Here is a 22,365-nt window from a genome sequence, read left to right as displayed (position 1 = left end):
AGAGCAGAGGACAGGGCCATGTATTACTGTTCAAGAGACACAGTGAGGGGAAGTCAGTGTGAGCCCAGACACAAACCTCACTGCAGCAGAAGCTGTGACCACCAGGGGGCGCTCTAAGGGTCCCTGAACACAAGGACCATCCCAGCAGCAGGAGCATTTGGAGGTTATGGTTGGTTTCCTGTTTGGTTACCCCTTCATGTCACAGTTTCTCTCAGGGAACCTCTGGATTTCTGACTCTGCACTTACCGCTGACGTCTCTGAGTTAGAAAGTCTGTTGTAAACAGAGACAACCTTCTCATGTGGACAAACTGCAAAGATTTATTTTTCAGACACTCTGTGCCAAGTACCAATTAATGATAAAAAATTCTTCCTATGGCACCTAAGTCCAACCAGAGGCTGTGCTGACTCAACAGGGCAGCTCAGCCCCACACAGCTCAGGGCCCCAGCCAGGCAGCAGCAGGACACATGTGCACTGTACAGTGGGCACCAGAGGTGTGTGACCCCAACGCCAGAGAAGAAGGACCCCAGGTGGTGATGGTCACTGACTAATAGTCATGCTCATAGCACCAAGAGTAGGTGACACCAGGAAGAAGCAGGGGAACCCAAAGTAGCTTGTACAGATGTCCAGGCGACACACACACCAAGGGACATGGGATGATCATTGTGCTCATAGTTAAATCTCTGGGAGGCACAGGAAAGGCCTCCCATGAAGTCAAAGGTGCTTGGATAGAGGCAGGAAAGGAGGCTTTTATTTTCTGTGAGGTTGGGGGCCAGTGGGAAGAATTCTGCTTCCTTGTGTGGTTCCAATCTCTTGGTGACAAATGAAGAGGAGAACAAACCTTTCCTATCAGAGTCCCTTTTTGGCTGATGGAGAAGATACAGGACATAGCCGCAGTTGTCAGCAGTAAAACATAAAATAATATACAGTGTAGCTACCAAATCCATGTAATATCTATAAAAATGACCAAATATGAGACCGAGGGTTGTTATGTGTGAACAACAACCATCTACACTAATAAAAGATAAGCATGCAAATTGACCATACCTTCACTATGCCTTAAGCCACACCAACCAGCCTATCAGAGTGACGACATGCAAATTAACCCAACAAAGATGGCTGCTGGCAGCCACAGAGCTGGAGCAAGCAGGAGGCTTCAATTGCCCCAGTGATGGAGGAAGCCAAGCTTCCCTCCCCACTGCCCTGGCCAGCTCTGAACTCCTCTCCAGGCTATAAAGTTTCAATTATAGAAGGTAAATAAACCCCAGATACCTGCTTTTAGCTGGTTGTGGCCACGAAGCTGGAGCGAGTAGGAGGCTGGGTTGCCCTTGGTGATAGAGGAAGCCAGGCTTCCCTCCCGACCACCCTGGCCGGCTCAGAGCTCCTCTCAAGGCTACAAAGTTTCAATTATAGAAGGTAAATAAATCCCAGAATAAAAAAAAAGAAAAAAAGGGGAAGCTGGGAGCCAAAGGAGAAGGTGGGAGCTTCCATCGCCAGGGGGGGCTTGACCAGCCTGCAAACAGCCATCAGCCCCTCACCCAGGCTGGCCAGGCACCTCAGTGGGGACCCCCACCCTGAAGGGGGTGTGACCAGCCTGCAAACAACCATCAGCCCCTCACCCAGGCTTGCCGGGTACCCCAGCAGGACCCCCACTCTGATCCCAGACACTCTTCAGGGCAAATCAGCCGGCCCCCACCCATGCACCAGGCTTCTATCTATATAATAAAAGGGTAATATGCAAATTGACCCTAACATCAGAACAACTGTTAATGACTGGTCACTATGACACACACTGACCAACAGGGGACAGACGCTCAATGCAGGAGCTGCCCAGTGGTGGTCAATGTGCTCCCACAGGGGGAGCTCTGCTCAGTCACAAGCCAGGCTGAGGGCTGCCTCTCTTGCCTGCTCAGCAGTGCTAAGGATGTCCGACTGCAGCTAAGGCCTGCTCCCCGCTGGCAAGTGGACATCGCCCGAGGGCTCCTGGGCTGCCAGAGGGATGTATGACTGCCAGCTTAGGCCCAATCCCCAGGGAAGTGGGCCTAAGCCAGCAGGTGGTCATCCCCCGAGGGGTCCCAGACTGTGGGAGGGCACAGGCCGATCTAAGGGACCCACCTGAGTGCACAAATTTTTGTGTACCAGGCCTCTAGTATCTACATAAAATGAGTAGAAAATGATTGATTATAACAAGGAGGAGAAGGAGGGGGAGGAGGAGGAGCATAAAATGAGGAGGACAATGATGACTATTGACTGAGACAGGGGCCCTGGTTCAATGAAATGAAGGCTCCTCGTACAAACACACAATCACTATGGCTCTTCCAGTGAGGGTTATCCACACTTCCCAGTAAATGTTGAGAGATTTCATAAATGGGACCCAATGAATTATGCAGCTTCTGTAATCTATGTTGAGACCAGATCAGTATTGATCCCAAAGGTGTCCAAGTGCAGATCCCCTGGACGTGGGAATGTGTTACCTTCTAGAAAAGATACACTGTGAGAATGTGCATGTAGGAACCAGGGATCCCCTTTCCACCAGTTTGCAATGACACACTCCTTATTTCTCTTGATCCCTGCCTGCATGATCTTTAACATTTCTATTTCTCACTCACTCCTGTTCATTAATATTCAGGCATTTCCTATGATGATACAAGCTGTCTCTCTCATGTCCTGCACTTCCTTCCGGCCTTCACTGGAGGAGGCTTTAAACCCACATGTCCAGTAACTCTCTGTCCTGAACATTAGGAACGTTTCTGTCATGTGACTCAAAACAAGTCCAGCTTCCTCCCCTCACCCAGTTCCACAGTCATGTCCAGATTTATGGGTAGTTTCCCAGCAGCACTCCCCTCTGGTACCAGAACCTGCTCCAGTCCCTTGGCTGCTGTAGCCAATCCATATGGACAGTGGAGGCTCAGCATTTTCTGGGGAGTTCTTTGTAAAATCACCCATATCCAGACCCATCAAAGAAAATATTGATGAGTTGAACTGTAATAAAATGAAAAACATTTGTTCCTCCAAAAATTCCATCAATGAAATTAAATCATTAGCTTAACAAGAGAATATATTTTTGAATCATGTGCCTGGTGCAGAATGTGTGCATTGCACATTAAGGATGTGGTATGTTAGGGAGAGAGCCCAGCACCCTCTGACCACAGTGAACACCCCAGGGACAGGGCAGAGGGAGGCTGGGATGAGGGTTTCCTGACAAGGTTGAAGTTCCCTTTCCTGTGAGAAAATGTGTGCTAGGAATTATTCAATTTCCCTTACTGTGATCCCCAACATCACTGACAACACTAGACTGAGACATCAGGTCACTTAACAGGCCAAATACATTGTTCATGATATGAAAGATTCTCATTGGTACACATGCATAATCACTCCCTTTATCTCTTATCTTTTATCCAGGTTAAAACACGATTATTTCAGATGTGGTTATTTCAGGGTGTCTGCAATATGTCATGGGTTTACATAAGGGAAGAGTTTGCACAGTGTGTCATAACACATTAAAAGTTCCATCATCAAGAATCAAGGGTCTCCCTTTTTCTTGTGGTTGGGAAGCAGGTACTCATATGAAAGTAGAAATGAAGACAATGTGACAGAAAAAAAATGGCTGTGCTTTCTTTTCAAAATATTTTACACCAGGTGAACATAATTAGCATATAAAATGACAATGATAAACATTTCTTACTTGTAGATATATGTAATTGTTGGATTCAGAAGCTAAACAAATCCAAAAACCTATTAAATTTGTTTGAAAGATGAATGAGAATTTACCAATGAAACCTACTTATCTAGTTCAACATTTCTTGTTCTGCTCAGGTGAGGTTGTCCTTGACCTAATTCCAATGTGCTTCATGACCCAGGTAGTTCCCTGTCCCTGACTTACATGGTGAGTGAGGTCAAGGAAAGATATGGCCCAACATGGACCCAAAAATGATTAGGGAATTCCTATCTTAGTCCCTCTACTTAGAAGGAAAAGGCTTCCACACATGCAAATGTCTGTTCAAGCTCCATGGTACATCCTCTCCTGGGCTGTGCAAGTTCACAGCTCTTTCCTCACACAGGGCTGAGGTCTCTGGGAAGGCAGAGCTGTGGTCAGAAGAAGATGAGCCTGCTGGTTCTTCTCCTGTGCCTGGTAACAGCCCCGGATATTGAGGGTCTCAGGGGTCAGACAGGGGTCATGGGATGGCTGTGACTGCAGGTGACTGACAGGGACTGATGCTCCTTGTCCCCAGGTGTCCTGTCCCAGGTGCAGCAGCAGGAGTTGGAACCAAGACTGGTGAAGCCCTCACATACCCTCTCCCTCACCTGCACTGTCTCTGGATTCTCTCTAATGAGCTATGATGTGAACGGGATCCTCCAGGCTCTGAGAAAGGGGCTGGAGTGGGTTGGGGTTATATGAGGTTATGGGGGTACAAACTATAACCCCACACAGAAATTCAGACTCAGCACCAACAGGGACAAGTCCAAGAACCAGGTTTATTTACCATTGGACAGCCTGAGAGCCAAGGACACAGCCATGTATTACTGTGTGAGACAAAGTGAGGGGAAGTCCATGTGAGCCCAGACACAAACCTCTCTGCAGGAGACAGCAGGGCTGGGCTATAGGGGGTGCTCAGGACACCAGGGGGCGCTCCTGACCCCTGAAGCCCAGAGGACAGCCAGGAGCAAGGGTAGAGGGAGGTGGGGAAGAAAGGGGCTTCCTGGAAAAAAAATCCTGTACCAATCAATAATTGTTTTAAATGTAAATGGCTTAAATGCTACAATCAAAAGACTTAGGGTCACTGATTGGATAAGAAAGTAAGACTCACATCTATGCTGTCCACAACCGACATACTCCAGAATGAAAGATACACACAGAGAAAAGTAAGGGCTGAAAAAAATTTCATGCAAATGGAAATGAAAAAATAAACAAAACAAATCTGGGGCAGCAATGCTTATATCTGGCAAAACAGACTTTGAAACAAAGACTCTAGTAAGAGACAAAGAAAGAGACTACATAATAATAAAAAGAGCAATCCAGCAAGAGGATATAACGCTGGTAAACATTTATAAACCCAAGAAAGGAGGACCTAAATATGTAAAGAACATTTTGAGTCCAGCCTGTGTGTCCCCGTGGTTGAGCTCTGACCTGTGAACTAAGAGGTCACAGTTGGATGCCCAGTCAGGACACATGCCCATATTTGAGGCTCTTTCCCCAGAGCAGGCCAAGGCAGCCGATAAATGATTCTCTCTCATTGTTGAAGTTTCTTTCTCTCTCTCTCCCTCTCCCTTCCTCTCTGAAATCATTAAAAATACATTAAAAAAATCAAATCTTGAAGGACATGAAGGGAGAGATTGACAGGAATAATTTCATTGTATTGGACTTTAACACCCCATTGACATCAATGGATAGATGTTCCAGACAGGAAAACACAGATCTTCAATCACATACTAAAGCAGATGGATTTAATTGAAAGCTTCAGAGCATCCTACCCCAAAGCAGCAGAATATACATTCTTTCCATGTGCACATGAAACATGAAACATTTCCTAGGATAGACCACGTGTTAGTACAGAAAGCAAATCTCAGTAAAGTTAAGAAGATTGAAACCATATCAAGCACCTTCTCTGACTATAATGTTATGAAATTATAAGTCAACCACAAGAAGAAGAAAAAAAAAAAACAAAGCAACACACAAAGTCAGTGAGGCTAAGGAACATGTTACTGAACAATGAATGGGTTATCAGAGAGACAAAGGAAGAACTCAAAGTTACCTTAAAACAGATGAAAATGAGAACACAACAACCCAAATCTATGGGACACAGAACAAGCAGTTATAATAGGGAAATCCAAACCAGCACAGGCCCACCTCAGGAAACAGGAGCAAGGATACCAATCTAACTCTACACCTAAAGGAACGGGGTAAAAAACCTGGAGTGAGTACAAGGAAGGAAATAATAAAGACCATAGAGGAAATAAACAAAATAAACAGTGTAAGGAAATTAATGAAACCAAGAGCCGGTTCTTTCAAAAGATAGACTAGATTGACAAATTTTAAAGGGACTAGTTAAGAAATAAAGATAGTGCACACAAATAAATAAAATGAAAAATAAAAGTGAAGTAACAGCTAACACCATAGAAATAGAAAGGGTTATAATAAACTATTATGAACAACCATATATCAACATATAGGAAAACATGGATGAAAATGTTAAATTCCTAGGAACATATATCCTTTCAAAACTGAATCAGAAACAATAAGAAAATCTAAATAGACCAAATTAACCTATTGAAATCAAAGCAGGAATTAAAAAAACTCCCAGGAAACAAAAGTCCTGCACCAGATGCCTTCACAGGTGAATCTCACCAGACATTCCAAAAAGCACTAACACCGATATTTCTCAAAATATTCCAAAAATTCAAGAAGAAGAAAATCATCCAAGCTGCCTTCCACTGTCCACATCCTCCCTAGATCTGTCCGAGTCCCTGAGCTCCATGGCCAGAGCCCTGCTGACTCTCCCCAGCTGTTCACACAGCGTCAAGGGCAGATCAGACCCTGTAAAAGCCACCTGCCCCCCTTCATCCACCAGCACCCCTCTCATAGGTGCATGCAGCTGAGGACACCCCAGGACAGGTCACAGACAGGAGACCTGAAGCTGAGCCAGGACATGGTGACAGCGATCCCAAAGGTCACATGCAGACATCAGATTTCCAATAACAATTTTTTCATAACCTAAACGTAATTATTCCTCAATCATTAGCCATATCTAACCCTTAAGCACACATGGTCATGAGGGGGATTCTTCCATATCCCAATGTATGAAACTGGATCTACAACAGAGTCTAGAGAATAAGCACCACAGAGGAGACAGTGCAGCTGCTACACGAATAGGACGCAAGAGCTCTGTCTGTGTCTCTATAGTTCATGCTTCGGGTTTCCAGGGACCCACACAGACACTCCTCTCTCCCCAACACTTGATCCGCTGGCTCTAGGCTCACACTCTTGTCTTGGTTTATCCTCTGATCACTTTGTAGGGTAAATAGTGTCAAATGGAACTTCCCATCTCCTGAACATGAACCTGCTGCACTTTTAGTTATCGGATTTGAAGGTTAATTTCTCTTTCTTTTCATTACTGGTGACTGTCAAAGGAATCCATCATTTTTAATCCTTCTCTTCTTTGTACAGTTGAGCTGCAGTGATTGGTTCCAGTATGGAGAACATAGGCCCAGATGCCGGGAATTAATTAACATACATGCATCCCTGGAAATGTCACATTCTTATATGGTGTCATTTGTGCCAGCATGCAACCCTGGAGCTTCCGATATACTAGAAGGACATGCAAATAGGGACCCCTGTGCTCATAAAAACCAGCCCAGCCTCAAACCTGCAGCTCTGGGACAGGAGCCCAGCCCCGGGATCCCAGGTGTTCCCATTTCCTGATCAGGACTGAACACAGACCACTCACCATGGGGTTTTGTCTCAGCTGGGTTTTTATTGTGGCTCTTTTAAGAGGTAGTTTATGGAGAAAAAGAAAGACTGAGTATGTGAGTGGATGTGAGTGAGAGAAACAGTGGACTTGTGAGAGTTTCCTGACCAAGATGTCTCTGTGTTTGCAGGTGTCCAGTGTGAGGTGCAGCTGGTGGAGTCTGGGGGAGGCTTGGTGCAGCCAGGGGGGTCTCTGAGACTCTCCTGTGCAGCCTCTGGATTCACCTTCAGTAGCTACTGGATGGACTGGGTCCGCCAGGCTCCAGGGAAGGGGCTGGAGTGGTTATGTCGAATGAATCCTGATGGAAGTACAAAACACTATGCCAACTCTGTGAAGGGCCGATTCACCATCTCCAGAGACAACGCCAAGAACATGCTGTATCTGCAAATGAACAGCCTGAGAGCCGAGGAAACGGCCATGTATTACTGTGCAAGAGACACAGTGAGGGGAAATCAGTGTGAGCCCAGACACAAACCTCTCTCCAGCAGAGGCTGTGACCACCAGGGTGCTCTCAGGGCCCCTGAACAGAAGGACCATCCCAGCAGCAGGTGCAGTTGGAGGTTTGGGCTGGTTTCCTGTGTTGTTTCCTCTTCATGTCACAGTTTCCCTCAGGGAACCTCTGGACTCCTGATTCTGCACTTACCTCTGAGGTCTCTGAGTTAGAAACGTCTGTTGTAAATGAAGACAACTTTTTCATGTGAAAAAACCGTAGAGGGTCTTTTAGACAATCTCGTGCCCAAATGACAATTGCTAATCAAATCTGCTGACCCAGATCCCCTAAATCTAACCAGAGGCTCTGTTAACTCAACAGTGAGGTTCAACACAGACCAGGGTCCCAGCGCGCCAGCAGCAGGACATGTGGATGCTGGACAGTGGCCACCATCTGCACATGGATGCAAAGCTAGAGAAGAATGACCCTGGTCATTGACTTGCCATCACTCCCATATCACCAATCACAGGTGACACCATGAGGAGGAGATAGAGGGACCCACCGTGCCTTGGAATGGATGTCCAGGCTGATGTCCCACTGGCAGGGGCACCTTGAAAAGGTTTATCTCTTCATGGAGGTGTCTGCTGGGATCAGGGCAGGCTTTTCAGCCAGTCAGACACGGTTTCCTGGCTGGTATGGCTCAATAGTTGGGCACTTACCTATTGACCAGGAGGTTAGGGATTGATTATTGGTCCGGGCACATGCTCAGTTTGTGGTCTTGATCCCCAGTGTGGGGTGTGCAGAAAGCACCAAATCAATGATTCTCTCTCATCATTGCTCTTTCTACCTTATCTCTCTCTCCTCCTCTCTGAAATAAATAAAATATATTTTAAAAAAGAAAAAATATATATATTTGGATCCCCCAGGTAAGAACACTTGTTCAGGGTTTTATTGTGAACAGTGCTGGGGGTGGGGAGGGTCCTGCTCACAGGAGGGGTTTATGTGGGTTCAATGTCCCATCTGCAGGACACAAGAGGGCATCCCTGCTTCCTCTTAGTTTTCCACGTGCCAAGCAAGAGAGAGGGATGAACGTTAACTTGTCAGCATCAAACATCAAAATTAGACCCTGGGAAAGAACTAAGATGGTGGGGTACATAAAAGCCTATATTCACCGCCTCCCACAACGACTTGAAAATTACAACTAAAATACAGAACAAACCTCATTCAGAACAGCCTGAATATTGGCAGAATGGAAGTCCTACAACTAGAGAAAGAAAAAAGAAAGCACATTGAGACTGGTAGAAGGGGTGGAGGTGTGGAATGGGCTGGCCAAACACCAACCTGTCCCAATTTTTTAATCAGGAGGCAGATTGTCTCTGTAGAGGCTGCCTGTGGTGAGCATGGGGTCTCAGCCCACACTAGACCCCCAGCCCAGGGTTGCAGAGCTGGGAAGAGAAGTCCCCGTCACTTTGGGTTGTAAAAATCAATCAGGGTTTGTGGCTGAGTGACAAGGAGGCTGTTGTAATCACAGGTGTTCCTCTTAAAGAGCCATTGCAGGAACTCACATGGTCCCACTTATTTCATGTTCCTGGGCCAGGGGACTCAGACTCACAGGGAGGAATTTGATTGTCTGGCATGGGGGCAGTATCTCAGGGGTGGCTTTCTCCAAGACTGGGGTGCTCACAGGGATCATTTTTTCTGTGTTGGGACCTCCCCTTTTCCTGGGCTGACTGACAGCCATGTTTGAGTCTCCATCAGCATAGAGCACACTCCATCCTGGTCATCCCCTGAGATCTTGCCCCATCCAATTTTCAGTCCCACAAAGCTGCTAGCAGCAGCTTTTTCAAATGAATGGCCTGTCCTGGCTCAGGCCTCAGACTTTGCTAAAACATTTCAGATAAGCTGCATCTAGGGACAACATGTCCAAACCTACCCATAAAAGGCCCAAGACAGGGCACTAGCACCAGCCTGACATGCTTCACAGCTAGGCCTCACCTGGGCACCTCAAAGCCCAATACAAATAGCAAATAGCAGCCATCTGAAGATCCCTCTACATCTCCTGCTGGGTGGCCCCAGGCAGTGGCTGACTTTGTACCTCCCTGGAAGTCCCAGAGCCAGTGAAGCCAGCGGACAGTTTCAGACCATACCAGATTACAACTCTACACAGCCACAAGAGACACACTCAAGGGACAGACTCAGTGAGCACCAGAGTCCCACTGAAGCAAAATCCTGTTCCAGAGGGGTGTCTCCTGCACAGAAACTCTCCTACTGTAGTCACAGCTGGTCCCCACAGCCAATTGTCCTGGAGGTCAAGTCCTCCTAGTGATGTCAACAGAAATCAAGGCTCAACTACAAGACTATGCACACAGCCCACACAGGGGTGCACCTAGAGTGCCCAGCTCAGGTGACTGGGGAGGCCGAGCCACTGGGCCCTACAGGACAGTTACTATACAAGGCCACTCTACCCATTGTAGGAGACATAGCAGCTGTACTCAATAGATACAAACAAACACAGGAAAGGAGCCAAAATGCAGAGATAAAGAAACATGTCACAAATGAAAGAAAGGGAAACAGGCAAACTACTGGATACACAGTTCAAAATCATGCTTATAAAGTTACTCAAGAATCTTCATGAGACTTTCAAGGATCTTAGTGAGAATGTCAAAGACAAGTAAATGGAAGACTCAGAAATTAAACATACACTAACTGGAATAAAGAATAATTTACAGTGATTCTACAGTAGAGTAGAGGATTCTGGGAATCAATTAAATGATTTGGAATATGAGAAAGCAAAAAACACACAACCAGAAGAGCAAAAACAAAAAATAATCCAAAAATGTGAAGATAGTGTAAGAAGCCTCTGGGACAACTTAAAGGGTTCCAACATTCACATTATAGGGGAGCAGAAGGAAAGACAGAGAGCAAGATATTGAAAACCTATTTGAAGAAGTAATAACAGAAAACTTCTCTTACCTGGTGAAAGAAATAGACTTACAAGTCTAGGAAGCACAGGGAATCCAAAATAAGAGCAACCCACAGAGGCCCACACCAAGACACATCATAATTGAAATGCCAAAGGCTGAAGACAGAGACTCTTAAAAGCACAAGAGAAAAGCAGCCTGTCAGCTGATTTCTCAACAAAAACTTTGCAGGTTAGAAGTGAGTAGCAAGAAATATGCAAACCTATGAATGATAAGGAAGTTCAACCAAGATTACTCTCCTCAGCAAAGTTGTCATTTAGATTTGAGGACCAGATAAAGAGCGTCACAAAAAAAAACAAACTAAAGGAGTTCATTACCATCAAAACAATATTATATGACATGTTGATGGGTATTCTTTAAGAAGATAGAAGAAGAAGAGGAAGAGGAAGAGGGGGAAGAGGAGGAGGAGGAGGAGGAGGAGGAGGAGGAAGAGGAAGAAGAAGAAGAAGAAGAAGAAGAAGAAGAAGAAGAAGAAGAAGAAGGAGAAGAGGAAGAAGAAGAAGAAGAAGAAGAAGAAGAAGAAGAAGAAGAAGAAGAAGAAGAAGAAGAAGAAGAAGAAGAAGAAGGAGAAGAAGAAGGAGAAGAGGAAGAAGAAGAAGAAGAAGAAGAAGAAGAAGAAGAAGAAGAAGAAGAAGAAGAAGAAGAAGAAGAAGAAGGAGAAGAAGAAGAAAGAGGAGGAGGAATAAAATATGAACAATAAAATGGAAACAAATACATATCTATCAACAATTGAATCATAAAATCAAAATAAATAAACAAGAAACTAATGAAGAAAATAAACTTCTGAATAGAATAGAATCAGAGGCATGGAAGCATGGAACAGACTGAATAATCTCAGAGGGATTCGGGGAGAGAGGGTGGAAAGATCTCATCTATGGACACAGACAGTAGGGCAGTGAAGGCCTGCAGTGGAGCAGGAACTGGGTGGAAAGGGGGAATGTGGGGGGGGGGGGGCATCTGTAATACTCTCAATAATAAAGATTTTTTAATAATAGACCCTGACTACTTATTTCACTAAAACCTATAAAATCTAAGGGGGAAAAAAGAAGCTACCAACCGTAGTGGGTAGAAAGCATGTCAAGGTCTTCCAACAGAAGAAGAATGCCCACCTGCAAGCACTGATAAGAAACAATAACAGGATTTCCCAGATGCCTTGGTCAAGGCCAAGGTCAGACACTGCCCACACTGCAAGGTCATCAGCTTGTTCTGAAGGACTTGTGTAAAATTTCTGCTTCCAAAGACCAAAAGTATCCTCAGGTGGGGGAGCTCTATTGGAGCAGGCTTCCAACTGGGTGGGGTCATGATTGGATACTTTAGTTGCTGCCATGGGCACTATGCATGCATCCCTCAAATAGTCACACATTAAAACCCAATGCCCAAGGAGATGGTGTTAGGAGGTGGGGCCTGGGGACCTTCTTAGATCTTGAGGGTGGAATTCTCCTGAGTGAGATTCATGCCCTTAAAAAAGAGGTCTGAGAGCCAGATGCTGTGCTGAGTGTTTGAGTGTCAACCTATGAACCAGGAGGTCATGATTTGATTCCTGGTCAGGCCATATGCCCTGGTTGTGGGCTTGATCCCCAGTGTGGTGTGATATGGAGGCAGCCAATCAATGGTTCTCTCTTATCATTGATGTTTCTATCTCTCTCTACCTCTTCCTTTCTCTATGAAATCAATAAAAGTATATTTTATAAAAAAAAAGTGGGCTGAGGAAGCTCTCTTGAACCATCCAACTTTTGAGATTACAGAAAGATTACAGACATCCCTCTCACAATCTGGGACCACTGGCTCCTAACTGCTCACCTGTCTGCCTGCCTGATTGCCCCTAACTGCCCTTCCCTGCCAGCCTGATCTCGCCCCTAACTGCTCTCCCCTGCTGACCTGATCACCCCTAACTGCCTCTGCCTGCCTGCCTGATTGCCCCTAACTGCCCTCCCCTGCTGGCCTTATTTCACCCCCAACTGCCCTCCCCTGCCAACCTGATCACCCCTAACTGCCTCTACCTCAGCCCCCACCACCATGGCTTTGTCTGAAAGGAAGTTGGACATTCAGAAGATGGTTGGTCGGCCCAGTCTAATTAGCATATTACCCTTTTATTAGTATAGATAGATTATATAGAATAGGATTGCTTAAATGGGGTGGGGAGCCTTTTTCAGCAGGAGGAGATGCTCTTGACAGACAAAAATACATAATCCCTATATCTGGACTGATAGCCAGCCATATGCACTATACTGCGAAACTGGTCATTAAAAAATTGAACCCCTTTCTTACACCTTCCAGTGGTTCTCAACTTTCCTAATGGTGCGACCCTTTAATACAGTTCCTCATGTTGTGGTGACCCCCAACCATAAAATTATTTCCATTGCTACTTCATAACCATAATTTTGCTACTGTTATGAATCGTAATGTAAATATCTGATGTGCAGGATGTATTTTCATTGTTCGCGATGCACAGGTTGAGAACTGCTGCCTTACACCAAACAGCTGTTGCCCTTGAAACTCCTACTCAGCCCGCACCTTATGTTCTGCCTTTGCAGTTCACCCAGATTTGGTTCTGACTGGTCAGTTTCTATGCTAGTCAGCATCAGAAGCTCTACCTCCTAGGCAGCCCTTGGCTCCTCGCAGTTCACCCAGATTTGGTTCTGATTGTTTGGTTTCTATGCCAGTCAGCATCAAAAGCTCTGCCTCCCAGGCAGCCACCTTGTGAAGGCATGAGGGTTAATTTGCATATTACCTCTTTATTATAGAGGATAGTTGAAATCTCTGGGAAGCACAGGAAAGGTCCTACTTTGATGGAGCCAGGAAAGGAGAAAGGCTCCTGGATTTTATTTATGCAGGTGGTGGGGGAGGATAGAAATTCTACTTCCAGGAGATGGTGTGGTTTCAACCTCTTAGTGACAAATGAAGAGGATACCAATATTTCTGATAAGATTCCCATGTGGGGAAGATGGAGATGAGGCAGCAATGAGCCATAAGTTGTCAGCAGTCAAATGTAAAGTAATATAGTAATTTCTGATTACCTATTTTCCTTAACAATTTTAACAAATGAGCAAAAATGAGATAAAGGGTCAATATTTGTGCACAATAACTGTGTCTACAAAAAATGAGTGGGTGAATGATTATAAGTAAGCCAGTGGTGGTGAAGATGATGATGATGATTATGATAATGAAAATGAAGACGATGGACTGAGATACAGATCTTGGCCCAATAAAATGAAGGCTTCTCATACAGGCACACTATTAACATGGCTCCTTTAGTGAAGGGTGTCCACTCTTCCTTGTCAGGGTTGAGAGGTTTCATAAATGGGACCCCAATGAATTATGCAGCTTGGGTGATTCAGAGAGAGACCATGTGAGTAATGACCCCAAAAGTGTCCAAGTGGGAATCCACAAGATCGGTGAAGGTGTTACCTTCTAGAACAGAGACACTGAGAATGTGCATGTAGGACACAGGGACTCCTCTTTCCACCAGTTTGCAATGAGTTGTTCCTTATTTTCCTTGATCCCTACCTGCAGAATCTTTAATGTTTCTACTTCTAACAACCTCTTCTCAGAATTATTAGGCATGTCCTACATGATACGTGCTGTCTCTTTAATTTCCTGAACTTCCTTCTGGGCCCTCACCGAAAGAGGCTTTAAAACCATGTGTCCAGTAGCTCTCTGTCTATGAACATCAAGCATGTTTCTGTCATGTGACTCAAAACAAGTCCAGCTTCCTCCCCTAAACTGGTTCCACAGTCACATCCAGATATATGGGTAGTTTCCCAGCAGAACTCCCATCTGGTACCAGAACCTGCTCCAGTCCCTATGGCTGCTGTAGCCAATCCACATGGGCAGTGGAGGCTCAGCATTTTCCAGGGAGTTCTTGGTAAAATCACCCAAAAGAGGACACATCAAGGACAATATCATTAAATTAGCTTTGGTTAAAATTAAAGTATTTTGTCCTGCTAAAGATTCCATTGAGCAAATTAAAACACTAACATAAATAAAGGAATATATTTCCAAATCATGTCTGATGGGAGGATGTATAAATTATACATTAAGGAGGTCATATGTTTGTGGGAGAGCCCAGCACCCTTTGACCACAGTGACATATAGAGGAAGGGCAGAGGGAGGCTGAGTGAGGGATTCCTCTCAGGGTTGAAGTTTCCTTTCCTGTGAGAAATTCTATGGTATGAATTCTCCACACACACATCCCTATGGACCCCAACATCACTAATAATGTTAGACTGAGTAAACAGGTCAATCTTCTCCCATCATCATTTCCACTTATGAATGATTCTGAGTTGTACAAATACATGATCACTGCTTTTATTTCATGTCTTTTGTTCACTTAGAGCCATGACTCTTTCGGATGTAACTATTTGGAATCTCTGCAGTAGGCCATGGGCTTGCATAAAGGAAGCGGGTGCACAAGAAGCTGTAGACAAGGTCAAAAATTTTCCAACATCAAGAATAACAAATGTCTAACCTCTCAGTGCTGGGGATGTTGTTTCTCAGATCAAAGTAACATAGTAAATTATATGATATAGAAAATGGCTGTCCTTTATTTTTAATGTTTTGCACAATGAGAGGAATTATCAATATAAAATTAGATTTAAAAATGTGAAATTGTGGATTCAGTAAGATTTTGAGATTCACAAATAGTCTGAACAAATGCTAATCATTTTACGCCTGTTTGAAAGATTCATGAAAAGTTAAAAGTATAACCTACTCATCAAGTCCACCATTTCCACTTATGCTCAGAAAGATTAGGCTATTTGTTAATTGAATTCCAATGTGCTTCATTTCCCATGTGGTCCCCTGTCCCTGACTTACATGATGAGTGAGGTCAATGGAAGAGATGCCCAAAGAGGGGCCCATGAATAAACAGGGCATCCTGACTTCAGGCTTTACACTTATAAGAAAGGCTACCCCACATGAAATTTCTCTTTAAGCTCCAGGGTAAATCCTCTCCTGGGCTGTGAAGGCTCACAGCACTCTCCACACAGAGGGCTGAGGCCTCTGGGAAGGCAGAGCTGTGATCTAGAAGAAGATGAGCCTTCTGGGTCTTCTTCTGTGCCTGGTGACAGTCCCCTAAGGTGAGGGTCTCACAGGTCAGACAGGGGTCATGGGATGGCTATGACTGCAAATGACTGACAGGGACTGATGCTCTTTGTCCCCAGGTGTCCTGTCCCAGGTGCAGTTGCAGGACTGGAGAAGCCTTCACAGACCCTCTCCCTCATCTGCACTGTGTATGGATTTTCTTTAACCAGTTATTCTCTGTTCCTGACCCATCAGCCCCTGGGAAAGGGGCTAGTGTAAGTCGGATGCATATGGGGTGATAGAGGTACAAACTATCTCCCAGCATTGAAATTCAGACTCAGCATCACCAGGGACACCTCCAAGACAAAGTTTACTTAACACTGAACAGCCTGAGAGCAGAGGATAGGGCCATGTATTACTGTGCCAGAAAAAGTGAAGGGAAGTCAGTGTGAGACCAGACACAAACCTCCCTGAGGGAGACAGCAAGGCTGGGCTGCAAGGGGCGCTCTGAACACCAGGAGCGCTCAGGACCCACAGCACAGAGAGCAGCCCTAGGAGCAGGGGCAGAGATAAGTGAGGAGGGAAGGGCCTTCCTGTTGGGCTCAGGGATTTCCTCTCAAGCGCTGAGCTGCCTCCAGGGATGATTCTTCCTTCTCATAATCTCACTGCAGACAACAAGGAAGAAGGGACATTGTCTGTTTGCAGGTGACATGCTGCCAGTGACAGGGACCCTTCTTCACCAAGTCTACTTCACAAATTTTAATGGTCTTTTTTTCACGGTCTTTTAAACATTTATCTGATGATTGTGAACTCCGAAGGTGGATTGCTGGATTGGGCTGTGAGCACAGCTCTGCATTTATCCCTCAGGGGTCACAGTTACCCTCAGTGTCTAACTCTAGCTGTGCCTTCCTCCTCCTGGTTCCAGGGCTATCAGGGCCCTCTCTCTGCTGAAAGGCCTGAGCACACTCAGGGCTTAGCAACCTCACCCATCCTATCTCAGTCCACATTGATCCCTGGAAGAGTTGTGAGCTCAGTGCACCAAACACAGGGAGCTCCACATCCACCCACACGAGGGCCTCAGCTGTCCTAGATGAAGTAGTGCCAACCCCACAGTGGGAACAGGTGACTCTGAGGGATGGGATGTGCATCACCAATCTCTTCCCTCCACCTTTCCTCCTGGAGCCAAGGTTTTCTAGCTTCCCTGTGGATGAGATGTGCATTGGGAGCATGTTGGAAGACTAGGAGCATCCATGGGACCCCCTGCATCCATACTGTTCTCTTACTACTTGCCCAGGAAACACAGATTTTCATAGACACATAGTCACACACACAGATTCATACACACAGACACTGAGACACACATAGTCACACACACAGACACACACAAAGTGACACACTTGTTTTTGGAAAACACGCGCTTTTACACATGAGCAGTGATACAAAAGAGTTCATGTTGTTACACACTATACTTTGTGAATCCTATATAATAAAAAGTGGTTATATGTCATTCTCTCGGATGTCATATGAAATTAATAAGTGGTCTGAAAACAACTATTATTTCAACACTGTGAACATCAACAGTTGTATTTCTCAGTCCACTTAGTAGTTGCTCAAATTAGGGATTTGATCCCAACTTTTCTACATTGCTATGCATTTTTAAAAATAATAGAAGTAGCAGTAGAAAACCTACCAACAAATGAAAGCCAAGGACCAAAAGGACTCAAGGGTGAATTCTACCAGAATTTCAAGTAAGAATTAATAACTTTTTATTCAATTCATCTTGAACTCTTCCAAGAATTAAAAGAAAAGACAATGGTTACAAAGAGATTTATTGTGGTGTCCATTACACTCATATCAAAGCCAAGTAAAAATATACAAAAATTACAGGTCAATATCCCTGATGAACATAAGTGCAAAAGCCCTCAACAATATACTAGGAAACTTAACTTCACACTGAAAGGATTATTTACCATAATCAACTGGGATACTGTCCTAGCATGATAGGATGGTTCAATGTATGTAAGCCAGTAAATGTGATACACCTCATCCAAAGAATGAAGGATAAAGTATACCATCATACAATTAGATATAGAATAAAGCATTTAAAATTTAAAATTGCTTCAGAATCAAAATTCTTAGCAGATTAGCTTTAGAAGTGATGGGTCTCAATGTACTAAAGGCCACATTTGAGAAGCCAACAAGTGACATCATGCTACACAGAGAAAATTTCAAAGCTTTTCTTCTGACATCAGGACCATGACAAGGGCTCCCGTGTGACTATTTCTATTTGTCAAAACTAGAAGTCCTTGTCAGAATAATTAGGCAAGAAAAAGAAATTTAAAATGTCTAAATCAAAAATAAACAAGTTAAAGTGTTTCTCCTTATCTGTATGCAGATGACATGATCTTGTACATAGAAAACCCTAAAAACTGTATGAGAAGCTAATAGAACTAGAATTGGGGAAAGATGTAAGGTATGAAACCAATGCACAAATGGCTTGTGTTCATGCACACTCTCAACAGAGTATCTTCATGACTCTAGGAAATATGTGGGGCTGTTTCAGAGGAGAGTGAGGAAAGAAAACTTGAACTGGCTAAACAATAAGGAGATGACAACCTGATGAAACAAGAACCCTGGACCTGTGTGTGTCCTCGGTCTTGGTTAATTCCCCACTATGTTCCCAGGTAGATTTCCTCCCAATGTGGCACTGAGTCAGGTGCATCGTCCAACTGAACCCCATCATGTGGAGACATGGGACCCTGGTCCCAAAGGTCACATGCAGACATCAGGTTTCCAATAATAATGTTTTCATAACCTAAACATAATTATTCCTAAATAATTATCCACAGCTTCCCCTAAACACACCTGGTCATGACAGAGATTATTCTTCATCCCAATATATGAAACTGGATTTACAACAGAGTCTAGGGAATAAACACCACAAAGGAGGCCATGCAGCTGCTACATGTCCAGCACCAAAATCCCCTTTAAGGAATAGGACCTGAGAGTTCTGTCCGTGTCTATATAGTTCATGTTTCTGGTTCTCAGGGACCCACACAGATGCTCCTCCAACAATTGGTCCACTGGCTTTAAGCTCACACTCTGGTCTTAGTTTATCCTTTGATCACTTTGTAGGGAAAATAGTGTCAGGTGGAACTTCCCATCTCCTGAATATGAACCTGCTGCATTTTTTCATCATAATATTTGAAAGTGAATTACTCATAGTTGTCTTTACTTGTGACCATCAAAGGAATTTATCATATTCTATCCTTATCTTTTTTGTACAGGCGACCTGGAGTAGTTGGGTTCCATGGGGAGGGCAGAGGCCTGTATAAGGTGTATTATTTAACAAACATGCATTTTTGGACATGTCACACTCTGGGGCCATGTCCTTAATTACAGAGTCCAACCCCAGAGATCCCTATATAGCAGGAGGACATGCAAATAGGGCCCAGTTTGCTCAAAAAAACCAGCCCAGCCCTGATCCTGCAGCTCTGGGACAAGAGCCCAGCCCTGGTATCCCCAGGTGTTCCCATTTTCTGATCTGGACTTAATACAGACTACTCACCATGAGGTTTTGACTTAGTTGGGTTTTCCTTGTGGCTGTTTTAAGAGGTAATTTATGGAGAACAAGAGACACTGAGTATGTGAGTGGTCAGGAGTGAGAGAAGCAGTGGAAGTGTGAGAGCTTTCTGAGCAGGTCATCTCTGTGTTTGCAGGTGTCCAGTGTGAGGTGCAAATGGTGGAGTCTGAGGAAGGCTTGATGTAGCCTGGGGTGGGCAGGCTGAGATGCTCCTATGAAGCCTCTGGATTCACCTTTGGTAGCTACTGGATGCACTTGGTCTGCCATGCTCCAGGGAAGGGGTGGAGGGCGTTGCTGTAATTAATCCTGATGGAAGTACCACAAACTATGCCAACTCTTGAAGGGCCAATTCACCATCTCCAGAGACAACACCATGAACATGCTGTACCTGAAAATGAACAGCCTGAAAGCTGAGGACATGGCCGTGTATTACTGTGCAAGAGACACAGTGAGAGGAAGTCAGTGTGAGCCTACACAAACCTCCCTATAGGAGAAGCTGTGACCACCAGGGGTCGCTCAGGGTCCCTGAACACAAGGACCATCCCAGCAGCAGGTGCAGTTGGTTTGGGCTGGTTTCCTGTGTGGTTTCCTCTTCATGTCACAGTTTCCCTCAGGGATCCTCTGGATTCCTGATTCTGTGCTTACCTCTGGAGTCTCTGAGTTAGAAAGTCTGTTGTGAACAGAGACAACTTTCTCACATGGGCAAACCTCAGGCACTCTTGTGCCCAAACAATAACCATCTAATCTTCTGTCCTAGGTCACTTTAATCTAACCAGAGGCTCTGCTGACTCAACTGTGAATCTCAGCTCCTCACAGGTCAGGGTCCCAACCAGCCAGCCACAGGACAGGAGTGTGCTGGACAGGGGGCACCAGAGGAGTGTGACCCCCAAACTAGAGAAGAAAGATCCTGGTATATCATCATGCTCATAGCACCAAGAGTACGTGACACCAGATAGAGACAGAGCGACCCTAAATCAGCTTGGTACACATGTCCAGGCCGATGACAAACACAAACACCAAGTGAACATGGACTGTTTATTCCATACATAACTGACATCTCTGGGAAGCACAGGAAAGGCCCTTCAGGAAGTCAGATCTGCTTTGATGGAGCCAGGAAAGGAGACTGGCTTGGGGTTTTATTTGTCAAGGTGGTGCCAGATGGGGAGGAATTCTCCTTCCAGGGGCTTGAGTGGTTTCAATCTCACAATTACATCTAAAGATAAAACCATGATTTCCTATCAGATTTCTTGTGTGTGGCAGATGGAGAAGAGGCAAGAATAAGCCTTCCCTTCTCAGCAGTCAAATGGAAAATAAGAGTATGGCAACCTATTTTACTTAACACCTATGCAAAATGACCAAAAATTTTAGATAAAGTGTCATTATGTGTATTCAAAAACTAGGCCTACAGAAAATCAGAAGAATAATTACAAGTAAGCATGTGATAATGATGATGATGGTGGTGGTGTTGATGGTGATGGAGGTGGTGATGCTGTTGATAGAATTGGACAAAGATCATGGCCCAAAGTTCTGGATGGAATCTGTACTTTACCCAAGGTCATCAGTTTTTAGAAGGCCTTGTGTGAACTTAGAGTTCGGCCTTTGAGGGTTGAATTTTCCAATGGCATCTAAAGAGGAGGCACCTGCTTTCTTTTCCTATAAAAAGTCATTGTGTGTCGACAACCACCATGTCTACAGAAAATGAGAAGAGTGATTAAAAATAAGCAAATCACAAACACTAGGGCAGTGAGGGCCTGGGGCAGGGGGTGTGGTCATGTGGAAAGAAAAAGCAAATGGCGATGATTCAGATTATGACTATGATGGAATGAGACACGAGTGTTGCTCCAAGGAAATTATGGCACAAATGCAAACACACCTTCACCATGGCTCATCCAGTGAGAGGTATCCACTCTTCCCTGCAACTATTGAGATATTTTATAAATGAGACCCCAATTAATTATGCAGCTTGGGTGATCCAGGTGTGAACATATCAATAATGACCCTAAAAGTGTTCAAGTTCTGATCTCCTGGACCTGGGAAGGTGTTACCTTCTAGAACAGAGACACTGTGAGAATGTGCATGTAGGAAACAGGGTTCCCCTTCCCACCAGTTTGAAGTGGCATGCTCCTTATCTCTCTTGATCCCTGCCTGCATGACCTTAAATGATTTTATTTCTAACAAACTCCTGCTCAAGCTGTCAGCTGCATCCAGGGATGATTTTTGCTTTTTCACTTTGGCTCTAATTCCCTGTATTCTCACTGCAGACACCAGAGTAGGAGGTCACATTGCTGTTGGCAGATGGCATATGGGCAGTGACTGGGGACTCTCCTTCCCCAACATGATACTGTACATAGAAAATCTGAAGGACTCAACCAAAAAAACTGGTAGATTTAATAAATGAATTCGGTAATGTAACAGGATACAAAATTAATACCCAGAAATCAAAGCTATTTTTATACACCAATAATGAATTCTCAGAAGGAGAAACTTAACACACAATCCTATTTACCGTTGCAAATACAACAACAAAACTTAAGATACTTAGGAATAAATTGAACCAAGGAGGCAAAAGACCTGTACTGGGAAACCTACAAGATATTGAAAGTAGATATAGAGGAAAACATAAAAAAATGGAAGAATATACAGTGTTCAGGAATTGGTATTATTAACATAATTAATATGCCTATACTACCCAAAGCAATCTATAGATTCAATGAAATTCTTATTAAAATACCCACTGTGGTCTTCACAGATATACAACAAATATTCTAAAAATTTATATGGAATCAAAAGAGATCCTGTAAAGCTCAGTAATCTTGAGAAACAAGAATAAAATTTTAGGGATCACAATACCAGATATAAAGTTATACTAAAAAACCACTGTAATC

Source organism: Myotis yumanensis, unplaced genomic scaffold (genome assembly GCF_028538775.1).
Source record: "Myotis yumanensis isolate MYYU_CA2020_CCGP unplaced genomic scaffold, mMyoYum1.0.hap1 SCAF_22, whole genome shotgun sequence".
In the NCBI taxonomy this organism is placed as follows: Eukaryota; Metazoa; Chordata; class Mammalia; order Chiroptera; family Vespertilionidae; genus Myotis; species Myotis yumanensis.
Note: the sequence above shows the minus strand (reverse complement) of the source record.